At 40.1% G+C, this 6,108-nt stretch overlaps 1 non-coding gene across 1 annotated transcript; it reads right to left on the bottom strand.

Annotated features, from left to right (window-relative positions):
- Positions 1-5,693: 5,693 nt before the first annotated feature.
- Positions 5,694-5,798, bottom strand: LOC138987322 (U6 spliceosomal RNA). The gene has a single exon (XR_011463809.1). It is a non-coding gene; the product is annotated as a U6 spliceosomal RNA (small nuclear RNA).
- Between the last annotated feature and the right edge of the window lie 310 nt (positions 5,799-6,108).

Genomic DNA, 6,108 nt, shown 5'->3' with positions numbered 1-6,108 from the left:
GCTGTGTCACTTTGGATAATTTTTCTCTTCTAGACCTCAATTTTCCTACTTCCAAAATAGGAGTTGGAGCTATACGATGTCTGAAGTCATTTCCTGTCCCCATATCCTCTGGTCTTAAAAGATTCTCCTAAAAGAGCCTTGTGAGTTCCCTGCTAAACCCGAAGCCTCAGATGCCTTTCAGTTCAGTCTTATTTTTCCCCATCACTCTTAATGAATCTTGGTTTCCTGGGCAATTTTTATTTAAAAGAAAAAAGGAAAGCAGGAGAAAGCAAGTTTGGAAACTCATAGCCCCTACACCCCGAGGAGATTTTCCTAAAACAATCTCTCTCTCTCTTTTTTTTTTTTTTTTTTGGGGGCAGGGGGGTCTTTGCAAGGAAATTTAGTCATTCTAAAATGGCCTTTGAAACTAAAGACTATGGAAAAGTTGAAGGAAAAGCACAAAGTGATTGGGGATAAATAGTTCCATATGAGTTACTGGATATAATATTCCTTCTTGTACTACTCAGTGCTGGGTGAAAGCAGATACTGCATGCTTGGTGTGTGCTAACAGATGTGTGTTTAGGTTTAATGGGATTTTAGAAGGGTCAAGAATTCCCCCAAAGTGTACTTGCACCACTCTGTTCTCCGAGGGTCATGAGAAGCCACTCAAAATCTCACCTCCTTTTTGTTGCCAACCCTTAAAGTTTTAAGTCACTTCTTTCTATGGTAAGCAATTTGGAAAAATCAGAGGGTGGATACTGGTGCTAATAATAAGTAATAATATGAATAGTAATAAATTAATATTAAAACAAGTAATAATATTAATAAGTAATATTATTCCCATAAGATGTATGGAAAACCTGAATGAACTTCTTGGCCAATACAACAATCATACAATCATTACCATTTATCAATGTGCTGTGTGTTAACTCATTTGAGTTTCACAAAGTGAGAAGTTCAGTAACTTGTCCAAAGTCACACGGTGGTGGAGGGGAAAATGAACTTGGATTGGATCTGTGGTGATGGAAATGAACAAAGTCTGTGCTGTGGTCATGGGTGACATGAGAAGGAGGGCTGTGAATTGGGCAGTAGATTGGAGCAGAACCTTTTAGGTAGCTTCCAATTTGATGTTTGCTTCTTTGGGCAGTAGAGAATTAAACAGCTATTATAAGCCAAGCCTTGTGAAAGTCACTCAGTCGTGTCCGACTCTTTGCAACCCCATACAGTCCATGGAATTCTCCATGCCATAATACTGGAGTGGGTAGCCTTTCCCTTCTCTGGGGGATATTTCCAACCCAGGGATCAAACCCGGGTTTCCCGCATTGCAGGAGGATTCTTTACCAGCTCAGCCACAAGGGAAGTCCAAGAATACTGGAGTGGGTAGCCTATCCCTTCTCCAGGGAATCTTCCCAACCCAGGAATTGAACTGGGGTCTCCTGCATTGCAGGAGGATTCTTTACCAACTGAGCCATCAGGGAAGCCTGTGGTTGCAAAGAGGAATCAAATACAGCTATGTACTTTTGGGAGGTGACATTTGGGAAGATAAGGTTTTTTACAGAAGTCACTAACCCTAACCATAATATATGGAATGCTTCACAAATTTGGGGGTAATTTTAGACACAGATAATTACCATCCAGCAGACATGAGTGAGTAAAAGGCCAGGGACAGTTACAAGGAATATCCAGAGGCAGCATGCTGCATTGGCAAGAGTCTCAACTCTGGGGTGAAAGCATGGTTCAAAATCTGGTTCTACTGTTTCCTAGCTGTGTGACCTCTGGCAAGTTACTTAATCTCTCTGAGCCTCAGGCTCAAGAAAGATATATCACTGGAACAAGACTTTGAAGTTTATACAAGATTTGAGCATCTAGAAATATTAAGGAAAGAAATACATTAAAATTATTAGAGTTACAAGATTATGAGTAATTTCTTTAAACATTTTTTCTATGTAGGGGAAAACACACATGAAAACAATAGGAAGTATTTCTGAGTTCTAGAGTTGGCAGCAGAATTGATTTTTTATTTTTGTAGGGAGATTTCTTTTTTTTTTAATTTTATTTTATTTTTAAACTTTACAATATTGTATTAGTTTTGCCAAATATTGAAATGAATCTGCCACAGGTATACATGTGTTCCCCATCCTGAACCCTCCTCCCTCCTCCCTCCCCATACCACCCCTCTGGGTCATCCCAGTGCACCAGCCCCAAGCATCCAGTATCGTGCATCGAACCTGGACTGGCGACTCGTTTCATATATGATATTGTACATGTTTCAATGCCATTCTCCCAAATCTTCCCACCCTCTCCCTCTCCCACAGAGTCCATAAGACTGTTCTATACATCAGTGTCTCTTTTGCTGTCTCATACACAGGGTTATTGTTACCATCTTTCTAAATTCCATATATATGCATTAGTATACTGTATTGGTGTTTTTCTTTCTGGCTTACTTCACTCTGTATAATAGGCTCCAGTTTCATCCACCTCATTAGAACTGATTCAAATGTATTCTTTTTAATGGCTGAGTAATACTCCATTGTGTATATGTACCACAGCTTTCTTATCCATTCATCTGCTGATGGACATCTAGGTTGCTTCCATGTTCTGGCTATTTAAACTGTGCTGCGATGAACATTGGGGTACACGTGTCTCTTTACTTTCTGGTTTCCTCAGTGTGTATGCCCAGCAGTGGGATTGCTGGATCATAAGGCAGTTCTATTTCCAGATTCTTAAGGAATCTCCACACTGTTCTCCATAGTGGCTGTACTAGTTTGCATTCCCACCAACAGTGTAAGAGGGTTCCCTTTTCTCCACACCCTCTCCAGCATTTATTGCTTGTAGACTTTTGGATCACAGCCATTCTGACTGGCGTGAAATGGTACCTCATAGTGGTTTTGATTTGCATTTCTCTGATAATGAGTGATGTTGAGCATCTTTTCATGTGTTTGTTAGCCATCTGTATGTCTTCTTTGGAGAAATGTCTATTTAGTTCTTTGGCCCATTTTTTGATTGGGTCATTTATTTTTCTGGAGTTGAGCTGTAGGAGTTGCTTGTATATTTTTGAGATTAGTTGTTTGTCAGTTGCTTCATTTGCTATTATTTTCTCCCATTCTGAAGGCTGCCTTTTCACCTTGCTAATAGTTTTCTTTGTTGTGCAGAAGCTTTTAAGTGTAATTAGGTCCCATTTGTTTATTTATTTCCAATATTCTGGGAGGTGGGTCATAAAGGATCCTGCTGTGATGTATGTCGGAGAGTGTTTTGCCTATGTTCTCCTCTAGGAGTTTTATAGTTTCTGGTCTTATGTTTAGATCTTTAATCCGTTTTGAGTTTATTTTTGTGTATGGTGTTAGAAAGTGTTCTAGTTTCATTCTTTTACAAGTGGTTGACCATTTTCCCCAGCACCACTTGTTAAAGAGATTGTCTTTAATCCATTGTATATTCTTGCCTCCTTTGTCAAAGATAAGGTGTCCATATGTGTGTGGATTTATCTCTGGGCTTTCTATTTTGTTCCATTGATCTATATTTCTGTCTTTGTGCCAGTACCATACTGTCTTGATGACTGTGGCTTTGTAGTAGAGCCTGAAGTCAGGTAGGTTGATTCCTCCAGTTCCATTCTTCTTTCTCAAGATAGCTTTGGCTATTCGAGGTTTTTTGTATTTCCATACAAATTGTGAAATTATTTGTTCTAGCTCTGTGAAGAATACCTTTGGTAGCTTGATAGGGATTGCATTGAATCTATAAATTGCTTTGGGTAGTATACTCATTTTCACTATATTGATTCTTCCAATCCATGAACAAGGTATATTTCTCCATCTATTAGTATCCTCTTTGATTTCTTTCAGGAGGGAGATTTCTTTACTGTTTAGGAAAAACACTGAAATCGGCTTTTGGTTCTGGAGCAGCATGGCCAGACCAGTCTGTCAGGAGAGCTTGAAGTAGAGTGTCTGCTTAGTTGCTCAGTTGTGTCTGACTCTGCGACCCCATGGACTGTAACCTGCCAGGCTCCTCTGTCCATGGGGACTCTCCAGGCAAGAATACTGGAGTGGGTTGCCATGCCCTGCCTCTAGCGGATCTTCCCAACCCGGGGATCGAACCGAGGTCTCTCACATTGCAGATGGATTCTTTACTGTCTGAGCCACCAGGGAAGCCCTGAAGCAAAAGGAATAGGTGGTAAATTGCTCTGCATCATCATCTAGAAGGTGCTGTTGGCTTTCTGGGTAAGGGGCACATGATAATAGTGCCTGTGGCAGAGTGACTATTGTTTGAGAAATCTGCTTCCTTTTCCTTTTGGGCACAAGTTGTTTTATGTTTCCCAGCCTTTTTTGCAATAAAGCATGGCCATGTGTTTTAGTTAATGGAATATGGGTGGAAATTTCACATGCCACTTGCAACACTGGCCACATAAATAAATCATTTACACATGATTCCTTCTCTTGCCCTGTCTTTAGACTGGGTGTTGATGTCCAGAGCAAGCTGTGTAGAAGACAGCAGATCCTCTGAGCCTGGGTCCGTGTACAATTCTATGGAGTACAGCTCTGTGAGCCCTGCCTCTCATTGGCTGGACTTTGTAAGGGTAGACAGAATTCTTCTGTCTAAACTCCTGGGATGTCAGAGTTTTGCTGTTAAAGTAGCTAGTGTTATCTCAACTAATATAGAAATACATTCTGGGCTTCTTCTGCAGTATCCAGAGGGAGAGAACTGGGGCCATGGAACCCAGGGGAGAGGAGGTAAGAGGGAATTCTCTTTCATGAGGTTAGCCCAGATGGAGTGAAATGGCACCCTGCTTTGGTTGAGGATGGTGGTCCCTTATATAGACTAAGGACATTGGTCTTTGGATTCAGTGCCATCTGGGATTCATTTTTCTATTTTACTTTTCAGTGTTGTAGTGCCCTTGTAGTCTCTTCAGGACTTGAGTAGAGTTGGTCAAACACTCAGGTATAGCATCACCTGTACTTTGGGAAATTAAGGGAAGATCAATGTTTAGGTGTGGGAAGGCCAGGGAAGATGCAGTGGCAGCTTGGGGAAGCTTGAATGGGCAGAATTGAATGGTAGAGAAGCTTGGAGCAGAGGTTGCAGAGAGAGGGGACTACCAAAAGAATGTAAGTTATTCTGGGATCTTCAGAAATAGCTGGTGGTAATGTGGGTGGAGTGTGGTTTTGTTCCTACAATTATGCAAGTTGATATTTTCACAGTGTTACAGCCCCTTAGATTCTGAAGGAGCTCTTTAGATGTCTCGTTACTGGGGAACTCCAGGATACTTGAGTTGCCTGTATTTTTAAAGTTATCTTCAGTGTTTATTAATTTTTATAAAGGGAAAATACATTCTGAAAGAGCATAAAAAAGAAAGCAACGAAAATGGAAGGATCTGGAACACAGCATTGGATCTAGTAGATAGTAGGTACTCAGTTAACAGTTGCCTCTTCTACTGTTCATCATCAATTTATTTTATTATTTTTTAAAAATTATTTTATTGAAGTGCAGTTGATTTAGAATGTTGTGTTAGTTTCTGGTGTACAGCAAAGTGACTCAGTTATACCTTCTTTTTCATATTCTTTTCCATTATGGCCTGTTGTAGGATATTGAATATAATTCCCTGTGCTATACAGTAGGATCTTGTGGTTGATCCTTTCTACACAAAACAGTTTGCACCTGCTAATCCCAAACTCCCAATCTATTCCTTCCTCACCCCCACCCCTTGGCAACCATAAGTTTGTTTTCTAAAAAATATGAAATATTTCACAAATTTGTACACCATCCTTGTGCAATCTTGTGTCAACTTGTCTATATCATTCCAATTTTAGTATGTGTGCTGCCCAAGAGAGCCCCATCATCAATTTAATCATAAATTCTTGGAAGGAGGAACTTGGCACTATTTTAAATGATTATTACTGTCCATTGATTATCAGATGCATTGTGATTTTAGAACATTTATGTGGGAAAAAATGTCTCTGAGACTTAAGAAAGTACCCCAGGGTGGTGATCTGCTTCCTGGTGTTATGCTCACTAATTCTCCTGGGATGGAGAAGGCTTCCCCAATGGTTGCTCTTAAACAGTTAATGTAACAAAAATCCAACTATTTAGATCAAATCACTGTCTTTGCTCTTGTGTTTAGAGTAAACATCAGTTTATTTATCA

The sequence above is a fragment of the Bos mutus genome, chromosome 3, assembly GCF_027580195.1.
Source record: "Bos mutus isolate GX-2022 chromosome 3, NWIPB_WYAK_1.1, whole genome shotgun sequence".
NCBI lineage: Eukaryota > Metazoa > Chordata > Mammalia > Artiodactyla > Bovidae > Bos > Bos mutus.
Note: the sequence above shows the minus strand (reverse complement) of the source record. Positions and strands in the feature narration are given on the sequence as shown.